Genomic DNA, 17,901 nt, shown 5'->3' on the forward strand with positions numbered 1-17,901 from the left:
GATCAAAGACACCATGAGTTTCAGCTGACATTCCCAAATCAAATTTGTGACTAGAGGGTTTTTAGATCACTTCTTCTATCAATATCTTTCTCCCCTGTCTCCATGCTGAGGATACCAGTTACTGGTTCGTTTCAATCAATGTCTCTGCAGTAATTGCAGTTGTCTCTAAACTCATTCTCTAATAGATTCCGCAGGAAGGGCTCCTGGGACAATATTTTCTGAGCTCTCACATGTTCATGGAAATTTGTAGCCTATACACCTGAGAGTCAGTTGATAAGACTTTCAAGTGTACAGGCTACAAATTGCCATGAGGTCACATTTTCTTACTAGAATATCTTACTATATGTCTCTGTCTTCTGGCATAAAATATTACTGTTGAACAGGTGAACTTGTTTGCAATGTGATTTTGGCAGCATTTTCATTTTCCCGACAATCCTTTGAAAGGTAAAAGAATTTAGTATATTAACTAAAAGATACTAACAGGCTAGGCGTGGTGGCTCACGCCTGTAATCCCAGCACTTTGGGAGGCTGAGGCAGGTAGATCACCTGAGGTCGGGAGTTCAAGACTAGCCTGGCCAATATGGTGAAACCCTGTCTCTACTAAATATGCCAAAATCTGTAATCCCAGCTACTTGGGAGGCTGAGGCAAGAGAAGCACTTGAACCCAGGAGGCAGAGGTTATAGTGAGCTGAGATCATGCCATTCCACTCCAAACTGTGTGACAAGTGTGAGACTCTATCACAAAAAAAACAAAACAAAACAAAACAGATGCTAACAGAGAAACTTAAGGAAAAGAATATTTACTACAAGTTAATGCCTTCTGAATTATTTCAAATATAGGTAATTGCTAAATAGAGCTAGGCCATTCAATCTCAAAAATCTGGCTCTATCAAGCTCCCCCAAATTTGAATCGAAACCCTGAATATTTCCATTCACAAAGATGTGACAGAGAGAAAACAACAATGGACTCATGAAATATTCTATAAGAAACAGATTTTTTAAAAATTCTACTTAGGTAAAGAAGTGGGAACAATTCAAATTAAAAGTAACGGAAAGATTAATCTAGACCAAAGGGTAAGATGGGAAAAGAGAAATAAAAAAGAAAAATGTATCTTATTACAGATTTTACTGTTGCTGTTTTTTAATCTTTACTGTTGCTGTTTTTTAATCTGGAATTTTAATCTTAAATTCCAGATTTATTTTTAAGTAAAAATGGAGGCCTTTTGGATGATATTTTGAATGTAATAAACATCATCTTTTAGTAAAACAGATATCCCTGTTCTTTACTTTGAACCAACATATACTATCATTCTATTTCATGCAAATATATATTTACATTAAAAAATTTAACTATCATATAATGTTCTCAAAACTTAATTAAAGTATACACATATATCACTGCTATAGCAAAAAAGGGCTTTCCTACACATAGCACTGTACCCTAAAGTTCTATTTAAATTTTAAAAACAGGTCTAAATTAGTTTCAATTTAGAACCTCTGCTTTGATTTTCACACCACATGTATTTTATACCCACAGTAAAGTAGCAAATTCAGAAAAACCTTTTAAGTGCTAATAGCTCTAATAAAAGAATGGATCTTCACCTCAACTGTGAAACAGTTAATGTCATGAGTTGTAAGATACAGACACACCGTTCGCATTTTGAGTTACTTGGCTGCTCTTCCTTGCCCTTGCTTCATCATACAAACAGTAATAAGGTCAAGGCAGGAATTCTGCTAAGGGTGGACTTCTTACTAGTTCATTAGTACCCAAGGAGTGTCCACAGAATATTCAGTCACACAGGATCTGAAGGCCCTGATCAGCACCAGGCACCACAAGAGGCAGGAGGAGGATTCTGGGTGTCATTACATTCTTTCTAAGTAGAGATCATCTTAGTGCCTTTCAATGTGTGTTATTGACTTTTAAAGAGAAGGCAGCCAGATGCGGTGGCTCATGCCTGTAATCCCAGCACTTTGGGGGGCTGAGGCAGGCAGGTCATGAGGTCAGGAGATTGAGACCATCCTGGCTAACACAGTGAAGCCCCATCTCTACTAAAAATACAAAAAGTTAGCCGGGCGTGGTGGTGGGCGCCTGTAGTCCCAGCTACTCGGGAGGCTGAGGCAGGAGAATGGCGTGAACCTGGGAGGTGGAACTTGCAGAGAGCTGAGATTGTGCCACTGCACTCCAGCCTGGGCAACAGAGCGAGACTCCGTCTCAAAAAAAAAGAAAAAAAGGAAAAAAGAAAAAAAAAGGGGAGGGGGTGAGGCAAAAGAACTCCTTAAGAGTTTCTCAAATGCGTTTAATTACAGAATGCTGGGGGGCCCAAATTAGCCTTGCCAGAACACTGCCCAATGAGACCTGTGGCAGAAAAGACCTAGGAACATGTGGTTGAAAATAGAGGTGGTTATAGATGACAGACAGGAGACAGGGATAACTGTGCTGTGAGTTTGAAAACTGACATAAAGCAGGTTTAAAATGGGAGAATAAATATTGGGAACATGAACTGCTGAAACAATCTTTGGTAGTCAAAATCAGGCCAAGTGCTTCAGGATTAAATCTTGCACAGTGAGAAGTTGATGGCATCTTATTTTTAATGTGGTGCCAATAAGTGACACAGGGCTAAGTGAGTATGATAATAGGTGCACTCAAGAAAAAGGCAAGAGGCTGAGGGCAGTGGCTCACTCACACCTTTAATCCCAGCACTTTGGTTGGCAGAGACAGGAGGATCACTTGAGTCCAGGAGTTCAAGACCAGCTTGGGTATCATAGTGAGTCCCCGTCTCTACAAACAAAACAAAATTAGAAAAAGGCAATAGAAAATATCGAATAAGAACACTATTTAAATAAATATTACCAACAAGCAAACTTGTCATCCATCGGTATGAGTTTTGGGGTCAATTTCAGATTTGCAATGGGGTTGAAAGAGGTCTTGGATCTACAGAAAGTGTCAGAGAAAAAAGACCAACGTTGATACTACCTCAGAGCTCATTCAAGATGTAGATTCTCAGACTCAGACCTTGTGACTCAAGGTCTGGATTTTAAAAGAAGCTCCTTGCAATTCATGAGAGCATTAATGCACTTAAAGCATTGCTGCAAATCTGTTTCTCCACTTTGGCTGCACATTATATTCACCCGGAATATTTTAAAACTTCAAATGTTCAAGTCACACTCTAGAGGAATGAATCAGGATGTGGGTGGAGTGGTGGGGGAGTTGGTCAGAGGAAGTGAGACCCACATATCAGTAATTTTTCCAAGTTTCCCCTATGAATCCAATATGCAGGCCAAACTGGAGAATTACTAGTCTAAATACAAGCAAAATTAATGGGAGAGGTGCAGAATGAGAGTACCTATAGAGGAAATAAATTTACCCTGTGACTTTCAGGTGCAACAAACAATATGCTTTGTTCTTTTCTAATTCCAAGAGCTGACTCTTCCCAACCCACTTGAGTTGGTAGGGAATTCTGTCCCAATCCTAATTAAGAGCCTCTATATTCATGTCTGTAATCAGGATAATCAGGCAGCCAAAAGGAAGATATCGTACCTCAGGATACATTTCAAATTAATCCAAGGACCTAAAGAGAGTTACATCATAAAACAGCTGATGGAAAACATACCAAAATATATTGCAACTTTAAAGCAGAGAAGGTCTTTCTGTCATTCAATTCTATAAGCCAAAAGAAAAAGATAAAAACAGTTACACATTCTTGTTGAGACCTTTCTCTGCTTAGAATTGCAAGTAGTGCCTTATTATCCCAGAATGTTTAGCTTGCTTTCAAGTCCGGCAGACTGTGAATTAGAATCATGTTATTACACCTAAAGGTGACCCAATAGTAAGAGAGTGACTGAAAAGGGATGTGGGATGGGTTCAGGGGCTAAAGGAAATGAGGCTGAAATGAACGCTGAATAATTTTTATGTACTGAAAACGCAATGCCCTGGGTGAGGCATGGTGAAGTTCAAGGTCTCAGAAGTAAACACAGCTCACAATGCTGCAGAGTTGTAGAGAGGGCATCATCAGGAGACCCTGGCTGGGGAAGGGCTGTGAATGAAAGGCCAGATGCAGGACGTGCCCTCAAGGCCTTGCATCCTAATAGGGGATGGTGAGGCCAGAAAACTGTCTCCTGGCTTTCCACCTTCAGTGCTGATGTGGTTTGGCTGTGTCCCCATGCAAATCTCATTTTGAATTGTGACTCCCACAATTCCCGTGTGTCATGGGAGGGATCCAGTGGGAGGTAATTGAATCATGGAGATGGGTCTTTTTCATGCTGTTCTCACAATAGTAAATAAACCTTATGAGACTTATTATGGTTTTAAAAAGGGGAGCTCCTCTGCACAAACTCTTTTTTTTTTTTTTTTGCCTGCTGCCATCCATGTAAGAAGTGACTTGTTCTTCCTTGCCTGCCACCATGATTGTGAGGCATCCCTAGCCGTGTAGAACCATAAGTCCATTAAACCTCTTTTTCTTCCCAGTCTTGGGTATGACTTTATGAGCAGCATGAAAACAGACTAATACAGTAAGTTGGTACAGGGCATGGGGTGTTGCTAAAAAGACACCTAAAAATCTGGAAGCAACTTAGGAACTGGGTAACAGGCAGAGGTTGGAACAGTTTGGGGGCTCACAAGAAGATAGAAAAATGTGGGAAAGTTTGGAACTCCCTAGAGACTTGTTGAATGACTTTGACCAAAATGCTAATAATGATATGGACAATGAAATCCAGGGTGAGGTGGTCTCAGATGGAGATGAGGAACTTGTTGGGAACTGGGCAAAGGTAACTCTTATTATGTTTCAGCAAAGAGACTGGAAGCATTTTGCCCCTGCCCTAGAGATTTGTGTAACTTTAAACTTGAGAGAGATGGTTTAGGGTATCTGGTGGAAGAAATTCCTAAGCAGCAAAACATTCAAGAGGTGACTTGGGTGCTATTAAAGGCATTCAGTTTTAAAAGGGAAAGAGAGAATAAAAGTTTGGAAAATTTGCAGCCTAACAATGTGATAGAATAGAAAACCTCATTTTCTGAAAAGAAATTCAATCATTAATTTGCATAAATGATGAGGAGCTGAATGTTAATCACCAAGACAATGAGGAAAATGTCTCCAGGGCATTCCACAGAACTTTGTAATAGCCTTTCCCATCACAGGCCCAGAGGTTTAGGAGGACAAAATGGTTTCCTGGGCCTGGCCTAGGGTCCCATTGCTGTGTGCAGTCTAGGGACTTGGTGCCTTGCATCCCAGCTACTCCAACCATGACTAAAAGGTGCCAACATACAGCTTGGGCTGTTGCTTCAGAGGGTGAAAGCCCCAAACCTTGGCAGCTTCCACATGGTGTTGAGCCTGCAGGTGCACAGAAGTCAAGAATTGAGGTTTGGAAACTTCCACCTTAATTTCAGAAGATGTATGGAAATGCCTAGATGCCCAGGGAAAAGTTTGCTGAAGGGGCAGGGCCCTCATGGAGAACCTCTGCTAGGGCTGTGTGGAAGGGAAATGTGGGGTCAGAGCCCCCACACAGAGTCCCTACTGGGGCACTGACTAGTGGAGCTATGAGAAGAGAGCCACCATCCTCCAGACCATAGAATGGTAGATCCACTGACAGCTTGCACTGTGCACCTGGACAGGGGTGGAGCTGCCAAGACCATGAGAACCCACCTTTTGCATCAGCATGACCTGGATGTGAGACATGGAGTCAAAGGAGATCATTTTGGAACTTTAAGATTTGACTGCCCTGTTGGATTTCAGACTTGCATGGGGCCTGCAGCCCCTTTGTTTCAGACAATTTCTCCCATTTGGAATGGCTGTATTTACTCAATGCCTTTACCACACTGTATCTAGGAGGTAACTAACCTGCTTTTGATTTTATAGGCTCATAGGTGGAAGGGACTTGCCTTGTCTTGGATGAGACTTTGGACTGTGGACTTTCAAGTTAATGCTTAAATGAGTTTAGACTTTGGGAGATAGTTGGGAAAGGGATGATTGGTTTTGAAATGTGAAGACATGAGATTTGGGAGTGGCCAGGGGTGGAATGATATGGTTTGGCTGTGTCCCCACCCAAATCTCCTCTCAAATTGTAACTCCCACAATTCCCATGTGTCATGAGAGGGACCCAGTAGGAGGCAATTGAATCGTGGGGGCGGGTCTTTCTTGTGCTGTTCTCACAATAGTGAATAAGTTTCACAAGATCTGATGGTTTTAACAAGAGTAATTCCCCTACACAAACTCTCTTATTTTTGCCTGCCACCATCCATGTAAGACGTGACGTGCTCCTTCTTGCCTGCCATCATGATTGTGAGGCATCCCCAGCCATGTGCAATTGTAAGCCCATTAAACATATTTTTCTTCCCAGTCTCAGGTATGTCTTTATGAGCAGCATGAAAATACATTAATACTATAGTGATGGGAGCCATTGGAAAGAATATGATTTTTGAGCTTTCAAATTGATAAAAAAGATAATATTTTGGGGAGGTAAAGATAAGTGAACTTTAAAAATATATATATTTGCCTAGTATGAGACTATAAACTGATGCCAGCAGCCTGAACAACAGATAAACATTGGCCATTCAGTTTTGAAAGTACAAAAAATTTGCTTGTGCTTTGACCCAGCAGTTTCATTCTCAGAAATTTATTGTAAACTGGCCAGGAACAGCAGCTCATGCCTGTAATCGAAGGACTTTGGGAGCTGCTGAGGAGAGAGGATCTCTTAAAGTCAGGGTTTGAGATCAGAGTGGGAAGCACAGCAAGATGCTCTACAAAAGATACAATAATTGACTGGGCATAGTGGTGTGCAGTTGCAGTGCCAGCTACTTGGGAGGCTGAGGCTGAAGGATTGCTTGAGGCCAGGAGTTCAAGGCTGCAGTGAACTACAATTACACCATTGCACTCCAGCCAGGGTGATACAGCAAGGCCCCATCTCTGAGAAATGTATTTATAAGAATAGCTGCAGGCTGGGCATGGTGGCTCAATCCCAGCACTTTGGGAGGCCAAGGTGGGTGGATCACGAAGTCAAGAGATTGAGACCATCCTGGCCAACATGGTGAAACCCCGTCTCTACTAAAAATGCAAAAATTAGCTGGGTGTCGTGGCGTGCACCTGTAGTCCCAGCTACTCAGGAGGCTGAGGAAGGAGAATCGCTTGAACCCAGCAGGCAGAGGTTGCATTGAGCCAAGACTGTGCCACCGTACTCCAACCTGGCAACAAAGCAAGACTCTGTCTCAAAAAACAAAACAAACAAACAAACAAAAGATTTAACAAGAAGAGGAAGTCTTAGTCAAAGCAATCAAGATAGAGAAATAAATCAAGGCATTCAAATTGGAAAAGAGGAAGTCAAACTATCTCTGTTTGTTAATGATATAATCGTATACCTAGAAAACCCTAAAGACTCCTCCAAAAGACTCCTAGATTTAATTTAAAAATTCAGTAAAGTCTCAGATTACAAAATGAATGTACACACATTAGCAGCACTGCTATACACCAACAACAGCCAAGTTGAAAATCAAATTAAGAACTCAGTTCCTTTTACGATAGCTGTAAAAATAAATAAAATACATAGGAATATATTTAATCAAGGAGATGAAAGATCTGTATAAGAAAAACTGTAAAACACTGTTGAAAGAAATATAGACGACACAAACAAATGGAAATACATCCCATGCTCTTGGATTGGAAGAATCAATATAATGAAAATAACAGTATTGGGACTATACTGCCCAAAGCAATCTACAGATTCAATGCAATTCCTGTCTAAATACCAACATCATTTTTTCATAGAATTAGAAAAAACAATGTTAAAATTCATATGGAACCAAAAAAGAGCCCAATTAGCCAAAGCAATCCTAAGCAAAAGAACGAATCTGGAAGCATCACATTAACCTACTTCAAATTATACTACAAGGCTATCATAACATAAACAGTATGGTACTGGTATAAAAGTAGATACACAGACTTTTGGAACAGAATAGACAACCCAGAAATAAATCCAAACACAACCAACAGATATTTGACAAAGCATAAACTGGGGAAAGGACACCATATTCAATAAATGGTGCCAGGAAAACTGGATAGCCACCATAGAAGAATGAAACTGAGTTCTTATATCTTACCATATTAAGAAAACCAACTCAAGATGGATCGAAGACATAAATCTAAAACCAAAACCATAAAAATTATAGAAGAAAACATAGGACAAACTCTTCTGGACATTGGCTTTGGCAAATAATTCATGACTAAGACCCCAAAAGCAAGTGCAACAAAAAGAAAAAGAAATAAGTGGGACCTAGTTAAACTAAAAAGCTTCTGCACAGGAAAAGAAATAATCATCAGAGTAAACAGACAACCCACAAAACAAGAGAAAATATTTGCAAACTCTGCATTCAACAAATAACTAATATCCAGAATTGACAAGGAACTCAAACAAATCAGCAAGGAAAAACAATCTCATCAAAAAGTGGACAAATTACATGCAAAGACACGCTTAACACTACTAATCATCAGAGAAATGCAAATTAAAACCACAGTGAGATGCCACCTGACCCTAGCCAGAATTGCCATTATTAAAAAGTCAAAAAACAATAGATGCTGGCATGGGTGTGGTGAAAAGGGAACACTTACACACTGCTGGAAGGAATGCAAATTAGTACAACCACTATGATAAATAGTATGGAGATTTCTCAGAAAACTAAAAGTAGATCTACCATTTGGCCGTGCGATCGAGCAATCCCATCCTGGGTGTCTACCCCAAGGAAAAGAAGTCATTGTATAAAAAAGACACCTGCACATATATATTTATGGCACACAACTCACAATTAAAAAGATATGGAACCAACCTAAGTGCCCATCAACTGATGAGTGAATAAAAAATGTACGGTATATTTATACTATGAAACACTACTCATCCATACAAAAATGTAATAATGTCTTTTGCAGCAACTTGTGTGGAGCTGGAAGCCACTACTCTAAGTGAAACAACTCAGGAATGGAAAACCGAATACCACATGTTCTCACTTGTAAGTGGGAGCTAAGCTATGGGTATACAAAGTCATACAGGATAGTATCATGGATATTTAAGCCTCAGAAGTGGGGAGGGTGAGAGTAGGGGTAAGGGATGAAAAAAAACTGCACATTGCTTACAATGTACACTATCAAGTGATGGGTGCACTAAAATCTCAGATTTCATCACTATACAATTCATCTGTGTAATCAAAAACCACTTGTACCCCTAAAGCTATTGACATTTTTTCAAGGATATGTTTAAGCATTGTTTATAATATATAAAACACCAAAAACATGCTAAATAAAACACAGTATTTCCATATAACAGGATGCTAAAAGAGCCATTCAGATTCCATATATGATTATTTATTAACATCAATTAATGTTTACAATAAAATGAAACGAAGAATACACATTGGTACATCCAGCATTATCTCATTTATGTGTTCCTGGACGTGTACCTACACGCACACATATACATCCAGAGGACGTGCAAGCCAGTGCATTTTTGGTGGTTGCCTTTGGTTGGTAGGAAATACAGATTTATGGGTGATTAGTATTTGTTGATTTATACTGTGTTCTGCAACAGCAGCCTGTGTTTGTCTTGTGTAATAAAAAAGCATTATAAAAAAGAAAAACCCTGGACCAGCAAAGGTGTTTAAAGCCTATAAAACATGAATGGACAATCAGGAAGAAGTAAATGACAGTTGTTCTAATAGAACTGTAAGTTTGGCTCTGAGCTCCCAGGCAACCAAATCATAAAGGGAAATACCCAGCTTTTTAATGCTTATTCCCATGAAGATTAAAATATATCATCTGAGGGAAAGAAAGCTCTAAATGGAATTTCTTAAATGAAGGTGTTTTCATATCAATTTTTTATCTTTACTTCTTGGCTTCATCTGCTTTTTTCATCTTTTGAGTAAGAGAAATGTGGTGGGAAATTTTTATTTAATTTTTTTTTCAAAACATGGGAATAGCATGTATTCTAACTAAAAAAACCATCAAGTGTGATATAACAAGTGGTTAATATTGAGAGCTTTTCACATATATTTGTCACAAGATTTACTATTTCTAACTTTAACAGGATTTTTATCTCCAGCGAACAGAAAAGTACACACCATTTTAAATTTATTTTGTCTTTGCTTTTCCATTTCTTTAATTCTTGCCTTCCTGACTGCTTTCCCTTTCCATCTTTTAATGGCACCAGCAGTTAGGAACTATTGGGTTGAAGGGTCAGGTAAATAAATCCATTTCCTACCTCCACCGAGCAAATGCTCTCCGCCTGTCAATCGTTTTAGCGCCTGCTTTCATTCTTCCTTGTTCAACTTGCAGCTCTACAAAATGTGGAAAACATTTTGATTTAGTTTTTTCTGGCTTGGTAGGGAGTTTTAACTAATTCTGTAATCTGAGCAGATAGTCATTTAACTCCAGGTCTCTGCTGTGGCTGTCCTGTTCGAAATAGACTAGCACTTTATTTTTGACAAAATAGCATTAGTCTGTTTCCCTGTTTCCTCCCGTCCAGATCTGGCTTTCCTTCTAAGAGCAGTTTTATAAACAGTGCTTCGTTAAAGGAAGTTAGCACCTGCTCTGCCTGGCAAGGCACTGACGAGTTCACACTGTGACAAACTACCCTCACCTGAATTTCCCAAGCGTGTCACTCTGCTCCTCTGATGTTTATTTAGGCTTCTAAATTATGTCCGTCTCTTTAAAACCAGTGATTTTTAAAAGAACCTCTTGCAATGAGGTAATGCTAGTGGCAGAACGGGTCTCACTTCCCAATCTCCGGGCCTTTTCCTCCCGACCTTGTTGTCCTCCCTCATCGCCTGACAAGAGGCACTGAGAATAAAATGAAATTCCCGTCATCCTCAAGTTCAGCGTCGTCAGCATGCTCTGCAGAGATCTGCCAGTTTCTGTAAGACGTTTGCTCAAAGCTTCACAAGTCACACACTTGTCTCTATGCATTTTTCCATTGGCAAACTTTCTAGTTTTACTATCAAGAATATTATTTTTTAAGCAAGGAAGATAGAAAATGAAGTGGAAAGTAAAATTCCTCCCCAATCCCCACACACGTAGCTTCTTGCTGTTAATCTCCAGAAACAAGGAAGTCAATAGCTCTTCTCCAGCCTTTCCACTCCCCCAAGGTGTGTGCTAAGAAATTTTGGTCCATGTTTCTAAGAGAACTGGAGTGAGAAGAGTTCAAGAAGAAGGAGGTGCAGGTTGAGCATCCCTAAACCCCAAATCTGAAATCCAAAGTCCTGCAAAAATCCCAGACTTTCTGAGTGTGAACATGACATCACAGGTGGAGAATTCCACCCCGACCTCAGGGGACGGTTTGCACAACAGAGTTTATCCAGCGCCCCCAAGGGGAAAATGAACCTCCAGTTGTGATGTGTTTTTATGATGGCTCCATGTCCACAAACCTTGTTTCAGGCACAAAATTATTACAAATATTGTATAAACTTGCCTTCAGGCTATGTGGATAAGGTGTATATGAAGCAAATGAATTTGGTGTTTAGATTTGAGTCCCATCCCTAAAGTATCTCATTCTATATATGCAACTGTCCCACAGTCCAAAACAAAACAAAACAAAATCCAAAATCAAAAATGCTTCCAGTCCCACACATTTTGGCTAAGAGATACGCAAGCTGTAGAGCATCAACAAGACTTAAGAAGGAGGTGCCTGAGAACTGCTTGGGAGACGTCAGCTGCTGATGGGCAGGTGGAACAGGCTGGGGAGGGCTGAGGAGAAAGGGAGAAAGGGAGGCTGCCGGCCAGATCCTAAAGCTGGAGGGAGACTGAGGAGTCACTGATGCAGGCAGGCTAGGACCGCAGGGGTCAGGGACCAGAGGCTGCAGCCACAGAGACAATGGCCGAAACGACCAAAGGTGTGGATCAGAACTGAAATCTGCACAGAGGCCAATGTTAAGAAAGTGGGGGTTTGGACACTTTGGCCCTTTTACTCAGTTTGGTGCACTTTTATGGGAGCAAGCATGATAACTTAGAGTACGATAGTCAGCTGGGGCTGTCATAGGAAGTACCACAGACCAGCAGGCTTGGACCACAGGGGTTTTTTCTGCCACTGTTCTGAAGCCTGGAAGTTCCAGGTACTGGTGTTTCTCCGGAGGCCTCTGTCCTTGTGCGTGGGCGACTGTCTTCTTTCTGTGTCCTCTGTGCGTGGGGATCCTCACCTCTTCCTATAAGGACACCCATCGGATTGGATTAGGGCCCCACCCTAAAGACCCCATCTTATTTTAATTACCCCTTAAAGGCCCTATCTCCAATATAGTCCTATTTGACGTCCTTCAACACGTGAATTTCGGGGTGATACAATTCAGCCTGTAACACCAGGGAGGTGATTGAAAAATATTCAGAAGATTTACAAGTAAGGAAAGACCGTGAATTCCAAAATGCTTTCTACAGCCTGCCCCCCATAGGCAGCAAAAGAGAGAATCTCCCAAAACGTTCTTCTGGAAGAAGGAAGGTAGTGTGCAGTTCTAATGACCCTCCACCCCGTTATCAGGACCAAGTTTATGTGCATGACAGAAAAACATGCGCCAACACAGAGAGCGCCTTTGCCAAGCCCGTGCAATTACCCAGGCTCAGAACAAATGTCTAGACATTGCTTTACTTCAAGGAAATGCTGAATGGTTTTTCTAAAGCCACATATCAGTTCATTCCCTTCTTCTAAGAAGGAGACTCAGGGCCGGGCGCGGTGGCTCACGCCTGTAATCCCAACACTTTGGGAGGCCAAGGCGGGTGGATCACAAGGTTAGGAGTTTGAGACCAGCCTGGCCAACATGGTGAAACCCCATCTCTATTAAATACACAAAAAATTAGCCAGGTGTGGTGGTGGGCACCTGTAATCCCAGCTACTCGAGAAGTTGAGGCAGGAGAATTGCTTGAACCTGGGAGGCGGAGTTCAAGTGAGCCGAGATCATGCCATTGCATTCCAGCCTGGGTGACAGTGCGAGACCAAGACTCCATTTCAGAAAAAAAATAAAAGGAGACTCAGAGTTGAAGAGGATGGGTTGACTCTGAGATAGAGTCACTGTCCCCTGTCCAACCTAACAACCATCAGGCTTCAAGACTTCACCCTGTCAATCCCGGGGACCGCTCAGCCCCTGGAGACGCAGGGTCTCCTCATTGCATGCTGGGCTCTGGGGTAGGGCACTGGTCACTGATCATGCAGGTAACTGAGAAAGTGAGAATCCTGCTCACCGCATGCCTCTTTTGCCAGATATTTAAAATTTTCAAGGAGACACATTTATGAATATGGTAGAATCTGGCTGGTGTTTCTTGCTGAAGGCATGAGTATTCACGGTGTGAATGCGCCCTGGGGAGGTTCCAGGCAGCGCCCCGCAGGCAAGGTGGCTGTAAAACTACCCCAACACGCCCGCACCCACCGGCAAGAAGCTGGTGCTCCACTCCCTGTGTACCAGCTCCCTCGGTCCCTGGCCCCTCACCTGGGTCCTCCCCAGCAGCCCTAGGTGATGGTCAGTCTCTGAGAGCAGGAGGCTTCCAGGACCTGCTTCTGACCTGCGGCCATCCTCAAAGCGCACCCTGAGGGTTGAGGTCAGAACCCTGCGGGCCAGCTACTTTGAAAATCACTCTTCCCGATAGGCACTTGGCACAGTGAATATTTATTTTCTGATTAAGGAAATGGAAAGAAACGGGCAGAAAAGCTGCATGTAATTCAGCAAGTGATTACAGATTGCCTACTGGGTGCAGTGTGTTACTAGGTTATTTGGGAAGCTTTGAAATGAATGAAACCTGGTCTCTGAATTCAAGGAGCTCATGGTCTGTATAAACTGTGGTGGTTAAGGCTGACAGCTGAGATTTTCATAAACTGTGTTTACTTTCTTAAATTACCCTGATTATAGTCTTCCTACTTCGGCTTCTACTCAGCGACTTATTTAGATTTCTGGACTGGCTTTATCTGCTCACTCTTTGCACTGGCCTTCCTTTTTCCATCTCCCCCTGTCCCCCCAAAAGGCAGTGAAGAGTAACTGGATCAACGATGGCTTTTTCTAATCTTATCAGAGTACACCCAGAAGGGGACATAGAGTTCCGTCGCGCCCACCTTGCCCGGTTTTCAGCAAGCACAACATGCTGTTGTCTAATATTTGGCTTCAGTCTATCAACTCCCTGTCAACACTGGAGAGTCAAGGTCTGCGGGAGCTCAGCAAGCTGTATCCATGACAACTGTACCTAGAGCAGGGTACTTAGCATATGGGTAATAAGAAACATCACCCCACTCACTCCTGTTTTTCAAGAGATCATATGATGAAAAATTGAATATTAAACCAACTGAAACATTTACTTTATGCCAACCAATACTAGTTCCATGCCACATTTGATCTATATCTAACTCATACTATTATTTAAAACAAGACAAAACAGAAGGGAGGGAAGGAGGAAAGAGGGGAGGGAGGGAGGGAGCGAGAGAGAGGAAGAAGGAAGGGAGGAAGGAAGGGAGGAAGGGAGGAAGGGAGGGAGGGAGGGAGGGAGGAAGGAAGGAAGGAAGGAAGGAAGGAAGGAAGGATGTACGTGTGATCAAAATTAAAGCTAAACTTACAAAAGGACGCTATTGTTAAATCAGTTGGAGGGCTAGAGAATGAGGCTAGGAATTATCTGGAAGGACACAGCCAGGGCCAATGCCAAAAATCAAGCATAAAGGAGCATGCAACACTGCCCCACATCTAGGCAGAAGACTACAGCCTGACCACTGACCCCGCGGGGCGAGAGGCCATCACACCACCCCTGGAGAAAGGCTTTGTCATTCACGGAAGATCTATGTGCAGAGAAAAGCAAGAGGGCAATTGCCAGCCACAAGCTAGAGGACGTTCACTGACTTTGCTAGATGTGCAGTTTATGTATTTAAGGGGAAAAAAGAGAAAGTGCTAAACCACAGTGAATTAAATGTCTAGAGTATGCAAATCTATGGAAATGGAAAGTAGATTCGTGGTTACCTACACCTGGGAATGTGGAGGGGTTTGGAGAGTGAAAGCCAGTGGCTATGGGGCTTCACTGTGGGGTGATGAAAATACTCTAAAGTTAGATTACAGTGAGGGCTGTATGAATATGATTGTACAACTGGGTAAAACCATTAAATTTTACAGGTTAAATCAGTGAATTTTAGGGCATGTAAATTATATCTCAATAAAACTGTTAACCATGAATTTCCTTTGGTTGCAGTGCAAGATGAGGTAGGCCCATCTGGATAGAAATTATGACAGTGCTAAGTATTTTCTAGGGGATGTATGATTACATTCCAAGATGACACCCTCAAAAGGTGATTTGCAAGGGGAACTTTTATCATGTACTTTGAAAAAAAATCACTAAAAGTTGACCAGTAAAACGTTAAATATAATGTATACATATATAATGCATATATACACAAAGTTTTTAGTATTTTTCTAGGGAAGTACAATGTTAATGATTTCCTTGTTTTTTGAGCCATTAAGCTTTTAATATTCTTCACATGAATTGTATTTTTGTATTGGAGCTGCTTCACTTCTTCAACAATGACAGCACAGAATGGTATCTGCCATCCTACTATTTCCACGACCACTAGTGCCCTGGAGATTTGATCTTCTTGTGACTTCTGCCATCATGGCCAGAGACAAGGTACTTCACCCACCCTGAGGCTCCAGGTTCCAGCAACACATTTGCTGGTCATGAGCAAGTAGATGCACAGATTCCGTGTTTGGTTATTTGACGTACACTTTCATCAGCACTCTCAATGCCCTGCTGTCCCTAGCATCCTGCCCCATACTTACACCACACAAGCCTAGTTCTTTATTTTTATTTATTTATTTATTTGTTTGTTTGTTTTGAGACAGAGTCTCGCCCTGTTGCCCAGGCTGGAGTGCAGTGACTTGATCTTGACTCACTGCAAGATCCGCCTCCCGGATTCTCACCATTCTCCTGCCTCAGCCTCCCAAGTAGCTGGGACTACAGGCGCCCACCACCACGCCCTGCTAATTTTTTGTATTTTTAGTAGAGACAGGGTTTCACCGTGTTAGTCAGGATGGTCTCAATCTCTTGACCTCGTGATCTGCCCACCTTGGCCTCCCAAAGTGCTGGGATTACAGGCGTGAGCCACTGCGCCTGGCCAAGTCCAGTTCTTACCTAATATTTCTGCCTGCCTTCACTCACTGCTACAGCCAGCTCGTTCTGGAGAATGAATTCATGGTGTCTAGCCTGAGCTGCTGTCTCTGCTTCTTGTTCTCGTTGAGCTCCCCATCCCCACTCTCTCCTCAGCTATGTAAATCCCTTGCTGTGCTCTGCAACCCCCGATTTAACTGCCACCTCACCATCTCTAAATCTTAGTGGAGGACAAGGTCTTCTAACTCCAAATAAACTAAATTAAAAAATAGATTGTTAATTCCCTCAACCGGCCTCATCCTAACTTCCCACCAGTTGCAAACTTCTCTACATCCACATTCATCCTCATCAGCCGGTCTCCAGCTTCCCAGAGAGGTGTTCTCCTGTTCAAAGGCAAGCCCCTCCACCTCCCATCCCACCACCCCCTATCCCGCCACCTCCCATCCCTCCACCTCCCATCCCTCCACCTCCCATCCCTCCATCTCCAATCCCTCCATCGCCAATCCTGCCACCTCTCCTCCTCTAGGACCTTGCTTCGGCATTTATTTCTGCTGATCTAAAATTAGCCATATGGGGGCCTAACATCACAAGGAAGTGGCATGAACTGGCTCTGGGATTGGTAAGTCTGTTTCTAATGGTTCCTTTCCTGGGAATTCTTATTGTGCTGCAGTCTTTCACATCTTTAAAAGAATTTCCACAATTCCACATCCTTCTTTCGAGCTCTGTCTCCACCTTGTCTCAGAGCCACACTTCTCAACAGCAGTGTAAACCCAAGTCTCACCTACTTGATGTCTTATCATCTTTCAACTCACCCCACATTAGCTCTGCCCTCCACCAACTGATGCCACTTTTCCTGGGGTTAGCACTGAATGCCCCTGTGCCACCATGCCAGCATGTAGATTTGAGGTTCCGTGTTGTCAGCCTTCTGTATTCCATTCAGTGCAATCAATCTTGTTCATTTTTAAAAAGAAAAAAACATTTAAAAAATATTTTTAAACTGACATATAATTGTGCATATTCATGGGATATGTAATGAGGTTGCAATGCATATAATGTATGGTGATCAGATCAGGATAACTGGCATATCCACCTTCTCAAACATTTATTATGTCTTTGGGTTGGAATAATTCAATATCCTCCTTCTTGCTGTTAGAAGTTATATAATATACTATTGTTGGCTATGGTCATCCTACAATGCTGTAGAACACTAGAACTTACTCCTCCCATCTATCTGTAATTTTGTGTTCTTTCACAAATCTCTCCCTATCTCCCTCCCAGCTTCTAGCATCTTCTGTTTTACTTTTTTTTTTTTAACTTCTGTGAGATCAGCGTTTTTAGCTTCAACATATGAGTGAGAACATGCCAGCCTTGTTCTTTATCCTCCCTCTCCCCTTAGTTTTTATGGCACCCCTAAATTCCCCCATCAATCTCTGCTTATTGAGAGGTTCCCTTGTTGTTCATCTATACCTAAAATAATCTATTTCATCACAATTTTAGGGCCTTTCTCTTCTATTTCTATATCTGTTTATTAATAATCTCATGTAATTTTATTTCAACGATCAACTAAAAGCTGACAACTCTAAAATTTGAAATTTGCAATTAAGACTCTACACCCAATTTAGCTTCACGTTGTTGTTCATTGCCTCATGGACACCTCTACATGGGCACACCAGTAACCCTAAGTACAACATGTTCACAGTGGAGCCCTGCCCATGTCTGGTCTTCCACCTCTGGATTTTATCTTCAGTGACACCATCACATCCCTCAGTCTAAGTACTGTGTGCCATCTTCTGTCCCTCCCTCTCTCTCAATCCCCATATCT

At 42.0% G+C, this 17,901-nt stretch overlaps 1 long non-coding RNA gene across 1 annotated transcript in view; it reads right to left on the minus strand.

Annotated features, from left to right (window-relative positions):
* LOC105499073 (uncharacterized) overlaps positions 1 to 10,797 on the minus strand; it is a 42,829-nt gene extending 32,032 nt beyond the window's left edge. The window contains exons 1-2 of the long non-coding RNA XR_011625438.1: positions 10,609 to 10,797; positions 10,231 to 10,306 (exon numbers count right to left, since the gene is read on the minus strand). This is a non-coding gene — a long non-coding RNA (uncharacterized lncRNA). The remainder of the gene's footprint in view (positions 1 to 10,230; positions 10,307 to 10,608) is intronic.
* Between the last annotated feature and the right edge of the window lie 7,104 nt (positions 10,798 to 17,901).

The sequence above is a fragment of the Macaca nemestrina genome, chromosome 7, assembly GCF_043159975.1.
Source record: "Macaca nemestrina isolate mMacNem1 chromosome 7, mMacNem.hap1, whole genome shotgun sequence".
Classification (NCBI taxonomy): domain Eukaryota; kingdom Metazoa; phylum Chordata; class Mammalia; order Primates; family Cercopithecidae; genus Macaca; species Macaca nemestrina.